Genomic DNA, 15,536 nt, shown 5'->3' on the forward strand with positions numbered 1-15,536 from the left:
CATGTATGGGCAAAAAGAGTGTGCTTACTGTTCAAAGCCTATCTTCTCAGATTTCTTTAACTGTAGAAAATTCTGTGTTCCATAAACTTACTCCTTTTAAAAAAAAAAAAAATCACTCAATAAACTCGTTAAACTAACCAATCAAAACACCACATGCATTCACGGCTCTGAAAAGAACCACCGAGCCAATTTTGGGGGGGGAGCTGTAATATATAAAAAAATATTTATAGGAGTGATGTTGGCAAGACCACATTTATTGCCTATCCCTAGTTCTCCTGAGGAGGTGGTGATGAACCGCTGCAGTCCTTGTGTTCCCACATTGGTGTTCGATAAGGAATTCCAAAATTTTGACCCAGCAACAATGAAAAATATGTCAAAGGATGATGTGCGAGTTGGAGGGGATCGGAGGTGTTCCTATGATATTGCTGCACATCCTCCGTGGTAGAGGCTGGGAGGTGCTGTTGAAGTACGCTTGGTGAGTTGCAAACTATAGGTAGCACATACTGCAACCATAGTGTGTCGGTGGTGGAAGGGATGAATACGGAGTCCAGTGTCAGGGGCACCGATCAACAATGTTCTCTAATTTTGATTCGCGCCGTGAAGCCCATTCAAAATACTGCACATGCACGATTTTTCTATTGAAAAGCTGGCTGCGTAGAACCCCTTGAGCGCTGTGCAGCCTCACAGCTTACAGGAAGCATTGCCAATCAATTGGACTGCTTTGTGCTGGACGGTGCCAAGTTTCGGGAGTGTTGTCACGGCTGCACCTATCCAAATGTGTGGTGATGAGTATTCCCTCAAGATTCTAACTTGAGCCTTTTAAATGGCGGAGAGGCTTTGAAGTGTCAAGAGAGGATAGTGTCATAGAATACCTAAACTCTGCCCTGACTGGTCTAGCTAAGCTTCTGGTCAATGATGGCCCCCAAGATGGTGGGAGCCTTGGTAGTGGTGGTGTTATTGATGGCATGGGGAAGTGACTCGACTTTCGCTAGAGTGTCAGTTGATCATCTCCATGTGACACAAATGTTAACTGGCCAATTGCCAGCCCAAACCTGGATATTGTCCAGTCTTGCTGTAAGCTGGCATGTGCTGTTTCATTATCAAAGCTGTTGTGAATGAAGCTGTAAACTGGACTCTCCATTGAAAAGTCCCATCCATTATCCTGGAGGGAAAGTTTTTGATGAAGCTGCTGAAGATGATTGCACCACTACTGAGGAATGTCTTGAAGCTGTGATGATTGGTCTTCAACAACCACCACCATCTTCGAGTATCGGAAATGACTCCAACCACTCGAGGGTTTTCCCTTTGATGGCCACTAACTTTTTTAAAACTTTTTTTTTTTACACACAGGGTAGTATAAATCTGGAACTATCTGCTCCAAAAGGCTGTGGGTGCTAGGATGATTGGAGCTTTCAAGACAGTGAGTTTTGTTGGGTAAGGGTATCTAGGGATATGGAGTAAAGGTTGGTAAAGGGAGTTGGGGTGCAGATCAACCACTATCTCGGCTGAATGGCCTACTCCTGTTACTATGTCTTGCTAGGGTTTCTTGACACTGTACTTGGCAAGTACGGCCTTGATATTGAGGGCAGCTACTGTCGCCTCTCTATCATTTAACTACTGTGTCTATGTTCAGCTAGGATAGGACTACAGAGCTTTGATCTGATCTGTTGGGCGGGGGACTGCGAATGTCACACATTCTATGACATTACGTGGCAGATCGCCTTATTCCTCAATTCCCATTTTAATTAACATTAAATAACACTTTGCTAGTGTCAATTTATCTGATTGCACTGATGGTAGACAGAAAATGCTTGGAGATTTCTTGATGTATTTATCTAGTGGATGAGGCTGATGTTATAACACACAAGTTGCTTCTTTGCTAGGTTCACTAGTTTGGATAAATCATATTCATTAAATCCCACGTGTGTTTTGTGTTTATATATCTGCATATAGGTGTCTTTTGAACTGGTAGTCCTATAGTTGGGTGTATACTGAAATGCAAAAATCTATACATTAAAATGTTATTATGGGTGCAGCATTACTAAATGTGTGTGTGGGGTCAAAAGTTGAGGTGGGACCTAGTTCCACTGGATCTTTGCCCCTTTTGATGTGTGCTGGTCTTCCATTCAGCAGTGGGGTTGACATTTCTTGCATCCACCCCTCTAAGTCCTGACATCAGTGAAAGTTTTGGCACTGGCAGAATGATGCCATCCATTGGAATTTCTGCCACTTCTGTCCCTGTTGTCCCAATATAATGGATGCCTTTTGTAAGGGGTAGTCCTGGTAGTTCACCTCTGACCTACTTGAGCGGTTTGAATCGCTCCCACTCCCTTGGGATCTAGACTCTGGATTTATTTGGGGGATGTGATCAAGTGCAAAGGACAACTGGTTTGATGCAAAAGAGCTTTGTACTTTCTTGAATGTAATAAAATCGATGTCAAACTTATCACTCTAATAAAGAACAATACATTACACATTCAAAGGGGGTTACAGTAAAAATTACACCTCCCACCTCCCAATACCTAATTCTAGCTAGGTTAGACTCCAGGGCAGGCAGGGACTATGCTTCCCAATCCTTTCTGGTCAGTTAACGGTAGTTCGCGATTTCGGGGTTCGTTGAATTCTGTCGGTTCTGCTTGCCGTACCCCAAACGTCAGAGGAGACTTCTTACTGCGCAATCTTCAGTTGGGTTGAGTCCGCTGATGTGGTAAGGTGCGTTTTGGATTTGTGGGGTAAGTACCTGTTTTCTTTCATTAGAAGTAGGTTTTTACAGTTCTTTTAGGTAATGTTTTACCCATTGGTAGCTCAGGAACAGCTTGTAGAGTGGAAACTTTCGATTCTTCGGTTTCTTTCTGTTGGAGTTTTGTTTTGAGATTGGTCGATTGCGGTGGTTTTGGTGATGCCACGTTGGCTGTGGTCGGTTGCTGCCGCGATGGTGATCTTCCTTTTGGACTTCAGGACTTAGAGGCTGGAGAAGTTGGTTTTCAACTGTCACGTTGGTTTCTCTCCCTTCTTGATGGCATAGTCGCAGTATGGCATACCCTTTGTTAAAACAGGAGCCAGTTATACTGTGAGAGTTGTCCTAATCTTCGTGCCAAATCAAGCCAGAATTCTTTGTTTAAATTTGGCGGGCTTGACATTTCTTTGTAATATTTAGGCGGGCTTGTTAAAAGTTAATGTCTTGGCTGGGTTGCTCTTCTAAATCTGTTTCCTGATGGAAATATTAGCTTGGTAATCACAATGTCCTTTTGTGTTTGGTTTTCGTATACAGGCTGTAGTGGGCCCTTTGTTCTTATTCATACTGAAGATAGCTTTTCTCAGTTCAGTTTGATGGCTGGCCATCTCTGAGTTATTGTTGTAATGTTAGTGTCTCTTGTGGAGAAGGGTTTTCGAATATCCATTTCTCCAGACAATTTACTTTAGTCCCAATACACAGACAGTTCCAATAATCAAGTTGGCTCCTTTAGTTCCTTAGGCCCGCCCACAGGCTTGAATTTGTCTTGTAAAACTCCAAAATTTGATTAAAGTTCGTAGTTTCTTCCATAAGCACTTCAGGATTTCAAACTTTCCAGTAGATGGTCCCAAATTAAATTTCCTTTCCAATGAGTCCAAACACTGGGAAGGTTCCTGTGAATTTTGACTTTTCACTTTATAAAGTGGAACTGACAGAATTCTCAAAAGCCAATTTCTTATGGAAATCGCTATCCAACATTGCCAGCACTTTCTAACCCAATATGAAAAAAGGCTCAACAAGGGAGGATTCGCTATTGGATCTAGTAATGGGGAATGATCCAGAGCAGATAAGAAAAGTAAAAGTAGGGGAACATCTAGGCATATAAAATGCTTTATGATAATTGAGAAGGACACAAGTATGACAAAAACCAGGGTAATAGGTTGGAGAAAAGCTGATTTTGAGGGGCTTTAGAATAGAACTTGGGAAAATAAAATGGGCAACAATATTGGCAAAATGTAGAATGGCAATGAGAAACATTTAAAACTGAGTTCAACAGAGTGCAGGAACAATATATTCCACTAAAGGAAAGAACAAATTAAACACCAATGAGCCTCCATGGATGAATAAAGCCATAAGGGAACAATTGAGGATAAGGGAACAATTGAGGATAAGGAAAGAGGCATACATTATAAGAACGTAAGAAATAGGAACAGGAGTAGCTCATTTGGTCCCTCGAGCCTGCTCTGCCATTCAATAAGATCATGGCTGATCTGATCATTCTCATCATCCCCGCTGGAGTGGAACTAAACTACAGAACCAGTGGGAACCTGTTCAACCTTCGCTGTCTCCAAGCTAGGTACAAGACCACCCCAACCTCTCTCATCGAGCTACAGTGCGCGGACGACGCCTACATCTGCGCACATGCAGAGGCTGAACTCCAGGATATAGTTGACGTATTTACTGAGGCGTACGAAAACAGGCCTTACGCTAAACATCCATAAGACAAAGGTCCTCCACCAGCTTATCCTCACTGCACACGCTGTCCCCCAGTCATCAAGATTCACGGCGTGGCCCTGGACAACGTGGACCATTTCCCTTCCTCGGAAGCCTCTCATCAATAAGAGTGCCAGTGCAGTCTTCAGCAGCGTGAGGAAAAGAGTGTTTGAAGACCAGGCCCTCAAAACTGCCACCAAGCTCATGGTCTACAGAGCTGTAGTAATACCTGCCCTCCTGTATGGCTCAGAGATATGAACCATGTACAGTAGACACTAAGTCGCTGGAGAAATACCACCAACGATGCCTCCGCAAGATCCTACAAATCCCCTGGGAGGACAGACGCACCAACATTAGCGTCCTCGACCAGGCCAACATCCCTAGCATTGAAGCACTGACTGCACTTGATCAGCTCTGCTGTGCAGGCCACATCATTCGCATGCCAGACAGGAGAATCCCAAAGCAAGCACTCTTGCCGTGAAGGAGTTCAGAGTAATGAGCCAAAGGTGGGCAGAGGAAACATTACAGGGCCACCTTCAAAGTCTCTGAAAAAGTGCAACATCCCTACTGACACCTGGGAGTCCCTGGCCAAAGAGCGCCCTAAGTGGAGGAAGTACATCCAGGAGGGCGCTATGCACCTCGAGTCTCATCGCCGAGAGCATGCAGAAATCAAACGCAGGTAGCGAAAGAGCGTGCGGCAAACCTGTCCCACCCACCCTTTCCCTCAACGACTATCTGTCCCACCTGTGACATGGACTTTGGTTCTCGTATTAGACTGTTCAGCCACCTAAGGACTCATTTCAAGAGTGGAAGCAAGTCTTCCTCGATTCAGAGGGACTGCCTATGATTGATTGATTAATTGGCTGATCTGATCATGGACTCAGCTCCACTTCCCTGCCTGCTCCCCATAACCTTTTACTCCCTTATTGCTCAAAAATGTGTATCTCCGCCTTAAATATATTCAATGACCCAGCCTCCAAAGCTCTCCAGGGCAGAGAATTCCAAAGATTTACAACCCTCTGAGAAGCAATTTCTCCTCATCTCAATTTTAAATGGGTGGCCCCTTATTCTAAGACTATATACCCTAGTTTTAGTTTCCTCTGAGTGGAAACATCGTCTCTGCATCCACCTTGTCGAGCCTCCTCATTATCTTACAAGTTTCAATAAGATCACCTCTCATTCTTCTGAACTCCAATGGGTATAGGCTCAACCTATCCTCATAAGTCAACACCCTCATCTCCAGAATCAATCTAATGAACCTTCTCTGAACAGCCTCCAATGCAAGTATATCCTTCCTTAAATAAGGAGACCAAAACTGTACGCAGTACTCCAGGTGTGGCCTCACCAATACCCTGTACAGTTGTAGCGGGTCTTCTCTGCTCTACTCTATCCCCCTTGCAATAAAGGCCAACATTCCATTTGCCTTCCTTGTGCATGAAACACAAAAAGTTAGTATGCAGGTACAGCAAGTACCTGCATACTAACTTTTTGTGTTTCATGCACAAGGACCCCCAGGTCCCTCTGTACTGCAGCACTTTGCAATTTTTCTCCATTTAAATTATAATTTGCTTTTCTCTTTTTTTCTGCCAAAGTGGATAACCTCACATTTTCCTACATTATACTCCATCTGCCACATTTTTGCCCTCTCACATAACCTGTCTATATCCCTTTGCAGAATTTTTGTGTCTTCCTCACAATTTGCTTTCGCACCTATCTTTGTATCAGCAGCAAACTTGGCCACATTTTACTCTTTCACTTCATCAAATTCATTAATATAGATTGTAAATAGTTGAGGACCGAGCACCAATCCCTGTGGCACTCCACGAGTCACTGTTTGCCTACCGGAAAATGACCCATTTATCCCGACTCTCTTTTCTTTTAGTTAGCCAATCCTCTATCCATGCTAATATATTAGCCCCAACCTCGGAAGCTTTTCTTGTGCAGTAACCTCTTATGTGGCACCTTATCGAATGCCTTCTGGAAATCCAAATACACCACATCCACTGGTTCCCCCTTATCCACCCTACTCATTACATTCTCAAAGAACTCCAGCAAATTTGTCTATATGTACATAGGCAGCAGGGGAGTGCATGATGAGGGAGAATACGAAAAGATTAGGAGAGAGGTCAAAAACACAATTAGGAAGGCAAACAGCAACCATGAAATTAAATTATAAAGGAACATAAAACAAATAGTAAAAATTTTTACAAGCACATTGTAAGAGAAATTTGGCATTAGGGGTATGAGCGGGATAAGGGTTAAAGTGCTGGTTCCTGCAATGGCCCATAAGGAGGTAAAAGGCCTCTCTTCGGCCTTGTACCAAGGCTCCAGAAGTTATCAATTCAATAATATTCCGACAGGATACGATGTGAGAACCTAAACAGACATTGATAAGACCTTGCGAAGAGGCTCGAGGCGACTCACAGGCACCAAGGAAATGTATAACAAATTCCGACCTAATGAAGTCATTCTAGTCACGGCCTAAAGCGGTCACGAGGGTCTTGGCCTGTCAATCCAAAGTAGCACCAATAAGATAGTCCAGTTAGAGAAGTAGCACTGATAAGGTAGTTCAATTAGAAATCTAGGGAGGTCTTGTCCGGGAACAGAGGGGTTTTGAAATGTATAAAAGTTGTATGATTGTGCTGTTCGGGGAGCATCTCCACTCACAGGCGACTGTGATAAGAGGTGTCCCCGGACGTTCGTAATAAAGATCGTTATACTTTGCCATCCGTCTCTGTCTGCTAACTTCGAGAATTGCTACGTGGGCTGGAGCGAGCGTCGACCCTCTATATCAGTGGGCCCGCTCGTGGGAGAGGAAGCCTTCCCATCTCCCCCTTACATTTGGCGCTGCGAGCAGGGTACGGACTTCCCGAACGGAACAATGACCCAGCTGTTGGGGTGAGTATGTTTTAATTTACCACCTTCAAGTTAGAGCTGTGGCATTGTAAACCGCAAGGGAAGGACATCTGTACAAAAGAACCATCTGTAGTGAGTCCCGGAGGGACGGAGACGGAGGACAAGGACGATCTAGGGGTAAAAGGGGGTCAAAAGATGCATCCTAAAACACGCGCGTGGAGGTAGCACGGCAGTGCGATCAGGGTACGACGCAAGGGAAGATATAGAGGGAGAGGGAGGTCTATTGACCCGAAGCGGTACGAGCGCACGGTGCTGAGACAAGAGAGAGAGGGAGTAGAGACAATGTCCCTGAGCAGTGACGGGATATATTGACCCAAAGCGTGCAGTGGTACGAGTGCACGGCGCCAAGGGAAGACATATAAATAGCGTCCTGCATACCTGACACAAATTTAAGGGCGTACCCAAGACCCTCATAGCCCGAAGAAGATGGGTAACATGGCTAGTAAAAAGGCGAATAAAACCAATCATTAATTGTAACTTGCGTAATTACGTAAGGCCATAAAAAAGCTGATAATGATTATCTTAAGTGACATATGGATCCAAAATTAGAACCGGCCAGCCAATTAATAAGCTTTGTTGAATGAAGAGAGACTTTTGTGAATGTCTGTCGTTGAGTGAGAGTTCCTGTGTGATTTTTTTTGACTGCAGAATGAACTTTTCATGTTTTCCAAACAGAGTGAAAGTTCTTTTTAACCCTTTGTAGTGTTGTCCTGTATGTGGGAAGTTTTAAGACATTTTAAGTTAGAAACGCAGGTGTGGATTTATTCGGTAAGTTATGGAGCTAGGAAATGCACAAAGGATAGGTTTGTTGAGCAGAAAACAGCAAGCGTTAGCAGTTTAGAAGAGACTTTGTAACGACCTTGAAACTGGAATTTGAGATAACGAAAAGCAGCCCTCCGTGTAAAATACAAAACCTAATTTGAAGAAAGGAGATCTGAAAAAAAAAAAGACGTAACGTACTAAATAGGTGCTGACAAAAAAAAGGGGTGTTTGCGATGGAAAAAGACATACTAGTTGATATCGGCTGTGAAAAGAATATTGGTTTAATTGGGAAAAAAAAGAATTTGAAGAGGTAAAAGACACTCTCCATTGATGGACGTTGTTTATCAAGAAAAGTCCCGAACAGTCTAAACAAGCAGGAGGGTTTTGAAAATAACGAGGAGAAAAGATCTAAGCTATGTGAACTCAGCACAGAAAGGGAAACTGGGAATTAGAGAACCTTACTGAATTTTTAAATTCTTATGGAACTGGCACGGAAGTTTAGATTTTGTGCTGAGAGAGAGAGAAATAAAACACAAGATTTGCCCAGCGAACGGGACCGTAAAATAAAATGAAATGTTGGAATGTATACAGCTTGTGTGAAAATTGGATTTCAGTAAACAAAATAGCTATTAAAAATGTGTGGTCTCGTTTTAAATCAAAAAAAAATCTTTGGCAAGTACTTGAATTAGAAGTTAAAAAAAAAATTTTGGAGTTTAATCTAAAATGCCATCTTTCCTGATGCGAAGACTGTTATTATGACGGCTTTACCAATGATTTCTGCTGTTTTAACGGATTCCTAATTTCTAAGCAAGTTTTGAAGGCACAAAGACTTAAAAAAGAATTTTTCGGATGATTACGTGAAGTCACATAATGACATCAGGCTTTCTTATAAACCTGTAAAGGAGTTAACCCTTTCCATTGACAGCAGTTTTATACTGGACATTATTCATTTGGATTTCTAAATAGAATAAAAAAGGCTCACCTGACAGATCGAGGAAATGGTGGGATAGTCAGAATAAAAATAAAAATAGAACTAGCCTATGTAATAATACTCGCTTGATACAAATAAAAGAAAGATACTCAAACAAAACAAATTCAAGAGTTAAAGGCTAAGATAAATAAGCTGGAAGAGATTTTTTTTTTTAAATGGGACCAGACGGATAGTGCAGTGCGCAGCCATAGCACCATCACCTATGGCAATAGAGCCCACGGTGGATAAGTGTAGTCCACAAACCCAACCTAACCCTTACCTCCGATTTCACAGAGTGACCTCAACATACATGGATAAAAGATGAGTAGACCAGAACCTAACACGACCAGGCTATTTGTTTAAAATTTGCAGATAAAACACTCACCGAGATGGGACCGCAGCGGCTACTTCGACTCTGGAGACTCAGGATACTGGGAACCTTGAGGCCCACGCAAGCACTGGATAATACAGATGGACTACGAGAGATATAGCACACGCAGGAAAGACACAACTACATGAACTAGCTTTGTTTAATTTAACTGCCGAAATATGCATCCCAGCAGCCAAGGACTGGAGCAAGGACAGAACTTATTTTAACGCATGGCTATGTATAGTGTATTAAGTAAGGTTGTAATGCAGCAGGCTGCCGATGCTATGGGCGCCAGTATGGGGAAGGGCGCAGAAATCCAACTGGATGGAATTTCAGTTCTAGAAGCTCATGCCTGGGCGGACGAAGCTGAAAAACAAGCAGCCAAACCCACCCCGCAAGAGAAACAGAAGGGTGGGAACAGAACGGAACAAAAAGGGGGGCGGATGGAGTGTGAAGCCCTACCACTGTCCCAACAACCACCCTGGGGACAACAAATCTTCCCAGCACAACCATGCAAGTCCCCCCATAAGCCCGTCCATAAAGACTGAAGCCAAAGGGGGGCTAGTAATAAAAGAATCTAAAGAAAGGATATAATTAGGATGCGTCAGCGACTACTTAATCTAAATCTAATGGATATCATTCTTCCTAGCTTCTGTGGGAATGAAACTATAAAGTCTATACCAGAACCTGGCACAACGGATCCTCGAAGGCCCAGAATCCACTACCCTGAGATGTGGCAGGGGTTACGACGATGAATTCCATAGACCTGTATGCAATATCTGACCGGGCTAACAACTTAATGGCGTAGTCTTGAGGGGTTTACTAGGGAGGGACTTGGATAACCAAGCCCTACATGCGCGGTGGGGAGATGGCGTGGAAGGGGAACTGTTACAGGTGGCCCATATGATGTAACAAAGGGAGACCCCTTATACCAGATCGATAATATCGGTGAAGTAAGAAACCAAACTCGGTTGCGTTACCATCAGCCTGCCAGATGGGTGATTAAAGTTAACAATTGTACCAGAGGCATTGCCATAACCGACTGTTATAAAAAAAACCAAGTGGTTTTATGTCGAGGTACGCCACGAATGACGAATGATGATTGCGGATTCCACCAGATAAACGGATGTATGCTGAGTATTACTCCTCTTGAACACGATCTGGAAACCATCGCTGCCCCGTAAGGGAACGGAGAGTGGTGCGTGAGCACGGGGGCAGCCAACTTAACCTTATACATCCCGAGACAACGGAAATCATCCACGGAACAATACCGGAAATTCATGAGGAACAATTACGTCTGGTGCAAGGAATCCAGAATCAAAGATGACAGTATATCCGGCTGATGGAAGAAATAGACAACTTACAGAGAGACACTAACGCAATGCTGGCTGATGAGCCCTGGTACTCAAAGCTGTGGGACATTGGACTTGATAATCAAATTCACCCATGGATAAAAATAATATCACATGTACTTATAGTAATACAGGGCCTGGTTTTGATGGTCATGATGGGATTAACATGTGCACGAATTAAACAGGTCAAACGATATGTCAGGGCACGCACTATGATTAAGACCATAAGGGATGAAAATTTAAGCAGTCCTACAGGAAGGACTTACCTTATATAACTCTGTGGGAAGGTTTCAGGAGGTCCCGAAGCTTGGGAGATGGCCACCCAGGTGAACGAACCTATCTGGAACTCGCCTACAGGGAGATAGTTATCGGGAAATATGGCCAGCTTGGCGTATAGCCAAGGGCCAAAAGGGGGGAATTGTAAGAGAAATTTGGCATTAGGGGTACCAGCGGGACAAGGGTTAAAATGCTGGTTCCTGCAATGGCCCATAAGGAGGTTAAAGGCCTCTCTTCAGCCTTGTACCAAGGCTCCAGAAGTTATCAATTCAATAATATTCCGACAGGATACGATGTGAGAACCTAAACAGACATTGATAAGACCTTGCGAAGAGGCTTGAGGCGACTCACAGGCACCAAGGAAATGTATAACAAATTTCGACCTAATGAAGTCATTCTAGTCACGGCCTAAAGCGGTCACGAGAGTCTTGGCCTGTCAATCCAAAGTAGCACTAATAAGGTAGTCCAATTAGAGAAGTAGCACTGATAAGGTAGTTCAATTAGAAATCTAGGGAGGTCTTGTCCGGGAACAGAGGGGTTTTGAAATGTATAAAAGTTGTATGATTGTGCTGTTCGGGGAGCATCTCCACTCACAGGCGACTGTGATAAGAGATGTTCCCAGACGTTCGTAATAAAGATCATTATACTTTGCCAACCGTCTCTGTCTGCTAACTTCGAGAATTGCTACGTGGGCTGGAGCGAGCGTCGACCCTCTATATCAGTGGGCCCGCTCGTGGGAGAGGAAGCCTTCCCATCTCCCCCTTACAACATCAATTAAAAAAAAAGGACGGATGGGATGGGAATAGGGCCATTAAAGGATAGACAGGATAATATCACAGGTAACAAAAGAGAGATGGCAGAAATATTAAATAATTATTTTGCATCAGTACTTACCAGGAAGATAGAACAAGTGGACATGACATTGGATAATAAGTGCAATTAAAATAAAAAGAGGGGATATAATAAATAAACTAATCAAACTCACCAAAAGGATAAAACCTCTGGTATGGATGGATTGCATCCACGCATTTTCAAAGAAACTAGGGAAGGGATAGTAGAGGCATTACTACACATATTCAATAATTTGTTGGAAAAAGGTTTAGTGGCAGAGGACTGGCGGATAGCTAATGTAACACTGGTAGAGCGTCCAAAATTCGGAACCGAGGCCGTTCTAGATTTCCCAGATTTCGGAACATCTTTCTGACGTCCGGAATCCAGAAACGCCTGGGCCCAGGTAAGGGATGGGCAGTGGTGGGGGGGGTGGTCAGGGGTTCCGGGTTCCGACTGTTCCGGGTTTGGGAGCGTCTGCTGCGGGTCAGGGGTCGGCAGCCGGGAAAAACCTGAGTCGAAGACCTGCAAAAATGGTAAGTTAAAGTTTTTATTTTTAAATTCTTTCTCGGCGATTTAGTAGGGTTTTGTGATTTGTTGGGGGGGGGGGGAGGGGAGATGTTTACCCCCCTCCCTCGGCCCAACTCGCAGCGGTAATCATTTTTTTTTTAAAGTCCGGATTTTTGAACCTTTTCCGGATTCCGGACGACCCCATCACGGAGCCGCCCGGATTGCGGAACATTCCGCATTTCGGAGCTCTGGATTTCGGACGCTCAACCTGTACCTATATTTAAGAAGGGGGATAGATCATCTTCAGGGAATTATAGACCAGTTAGCTTAACATCGGTGATAGGAAAAATAACGGAATCCCTATTAGAGGAGAAAATAGAAGAACATCTAGAAACCAAAAATATAATAAATAATCAGCATGGATTTCAAAAGGAAAATCTTGCTTGACCAGCTTCATTGAGTTTTTTGAAGAGGTAACAGAGAGTAGACAATGGTAATGCAGTCGATGTAATTTATCTAGATTTTCAAAAGGCCTTCAATAAGGTACCCATAATAGACTGATGAACAAGGTCAGAGAATGCGGGGTCAGTGGACAAGTAACAATGGATAGCTAGTTGGCTTCAAGACAGAAAGCAGAAAGTAGGGGTAAAAGGAGGGTGATAGAACATGTTCAGGGAATTATAGACCAGTCAGCTTAACATCGGTGATAGGAAAAATAATGGAATCCCTATTAGAGGAGAAAATAGAAGAACATTTAGAAACCAAAAATCTTCTAGAATTTTTTGAGGATGTAACTAGTAGAGTCGACAAGGGAGAACCAGTGGATGTGGTGTATTTGGACTTTCAAAAGGCTTTTGACAGGGTCCCACACGAGATTAGTGTGCAAAATTAAAGCACATGGTATTGGGGGTAATGTATTCACGTGGATAGAGAAATGGTTGGCAGACAGGAAGTAAAGAGTAGGAATAAACTGGTCCTTTTCAGAATGGCAGGCAGTGACTAGTGGGGTACCGCAAGGTTCAGTGCCTGGCCCCCAGCTATTTACAATATACATTACATTCAATTCCTTCGTCTAAATCATTAATGTCTCCAAGTTTTCAAATTACACTAAACTGGGTGGTAGTGTGAGCTGTGAGGAGGATGCTAAGAGACTGCAGGGTGACTTGGACAGGTTAGGTGAGTGGGCAAATGCATGGCAAATGCAGTATAATGTGGATAAATGTGAGGTTATCCACTTTGGTGGAAAAAACAGGAAGGCAGAATATTATCTAGACTGGGTGATGTGTAATGAGAAAGGACTAAATAGGAATCTTGTTGTGCGAGGTCCCTTGGGGAAGAGTGACCATAACATGGTAGAATTCTTTATTAAGATGGAGAGTGACACAGTTAATTCAGAAGCTAGGGTCCTGAACTTAAGGAAAGGTAACTTTGATGGTTTGAGGCGTGAATTGGCAAGAATAAGACTGGCAAATGATACTTAAAGGGTTGACGGTGGATAGGCAATGGCAAACATTTAAAGATCACACGAATGAACTTCAGCATTTGTACATCTCTGTCTGGAATAAAAATAAAACGGGGAAGGTGGCTCAACTGTGGCTAACAAAGGAAATTAAGAATAGTGTTAAATCCAAGGAAGAGGCATATAAATTGGCCAGAAAAAGCAGCAAACCTGAGGACTGAGGTAAATTTAGAATTCAGCAGAGGAGGACAAAGGGTTTAATTGAGAGGGGGAAAATAGAGCACGAGAAGAAGCTTGCCGGGAACATAAAAACTGACTGCAAAAGCTTCTATAGATATGTGAAGAGAAAAAAATTAGTGAAGACAAACGTAGGTCCCTTGCAGTCGGATTCAGGTGAATTTATAATGGGGAACAAAGAAATGGCAGACCAATTGAACAAATACTTTGGTTCTGTTTTCACGAAGGAAGACACAAATAACCTTCCGGAAGTACTAGGGGACCAAGGGTCTAGTGAGGAGGAGGAACTGAAGGATATCCTTATTAGGTGGGAAATTGTGTTAGGAAAATTGATGGAATTGAAGGCCGATAAATCTTCCGGGCCTGATAGTGTGCATCCGAGAGTACTTAAGAAAGTGGACCTGGAAATAGTGGATGCATTGGTGATCATTTTCCAGCATTCTATTGACTCTGGATCAGTTCCTATGGACTGGAGGGTAGCTAATGTAACACCACTTTTTAAAAGGGGAGGGAGAGAGAAAGCGGGTAATTATAGACCGGTTAGCGTGACATCAGTAGTGGGGAAATTGTTGGAATCAATTATTAAGGATGAAATAGCAGCGCATTTGGAAAGCAGTGACGGGATCGGTCCAAGTCAGCATAGATTTATGAAAGGGAAATTATGCTTGACAAATCTTCTGGAATTTTTTGAGGATGCAACTAGTAGAGTGGACAAGGGAGAACCAGTGGATGTGGTGTATTTGGACTTTCAAAAGGCTTTTGACAAGGTCCCACACAAGAGATTGGTGTGCAAAATCAAAGCACATGGTATTGGGGGTAATATACTGACGTGGATAGAGAGCTGGTTGGCAGACAAGGAAGCAGAGAGTCGGGATAAACGGGTCCTTTTCAGAATGGCAGGCAGTGACTAGTGGAGTGCCGCAGGGCTCAATGCTGGGACCCCAGCTCTTTACAATATACATCAATGATTTAGATGAAGGAATTGAGTGTAATATCTCCAAGTTTGCAGATGACACTAAACTGGGTGGCGGTGTGAGCTGTGAGGGGGACGCTAAGAGGCTGCAGGGTGACTTGGACAGGTTAGGTGAGTAGGCAAATGCATGGCTGATGCAGTATAATGGGATAAATGTGAGATTATCCACTTTGGGAGCAAAAACGCGAAGACAAAATATTATCTGAATGGCGGCAGATTAGGAAAAGGGGAGGTGCAACGAGACCTGGGTGTCCTGGTTCATCAGTCATTGAAAGTTGGTATACAGGTACAGCAGGTAGTGAAGAAGGCAAATGGTATGTTGGCCTTCATATCTAGGGGATTTGAGTATAGGAGCAGGGAGGTCTTACTGCAGTTGTACAGGGCCTTGGTGAGGCCTCACCTGGAATATTGTGTTCAGTTTTGGACTCCTAATCTG

The 15,536-nt window shown here is 43.4% G+C and overlaps 1 protein-coding gene across 1 annotated transcript in view; it reads right to left on the reverse strand.

The window, feature by feature from the left end:
* Positions 1-15,536, reverse strand: part of mrap (melanocortin 2 receptor accessory protein) — a 161,997-nt gene that overhangs the window by 115,766 nt on the left and 30,695 nt on the right. The gene's annotated exons all lie outside the window — the stretch shown is intronic.

This window comes from Pristiophorus japonicus, chromosome 11 (assembly GCF_044704955.1).
Source record: "Pristiophorus japonicus isolate sPriJap1 chromosome 11, sPriJap1.hap1, whole genome shotgun sequence".
Lineage (NCBI taxonomy): Eukaryota > Metazoa > Chordata > Chondrichthyes > Pristiophoridae > Pristiophorus > Pristiophorus japonicus.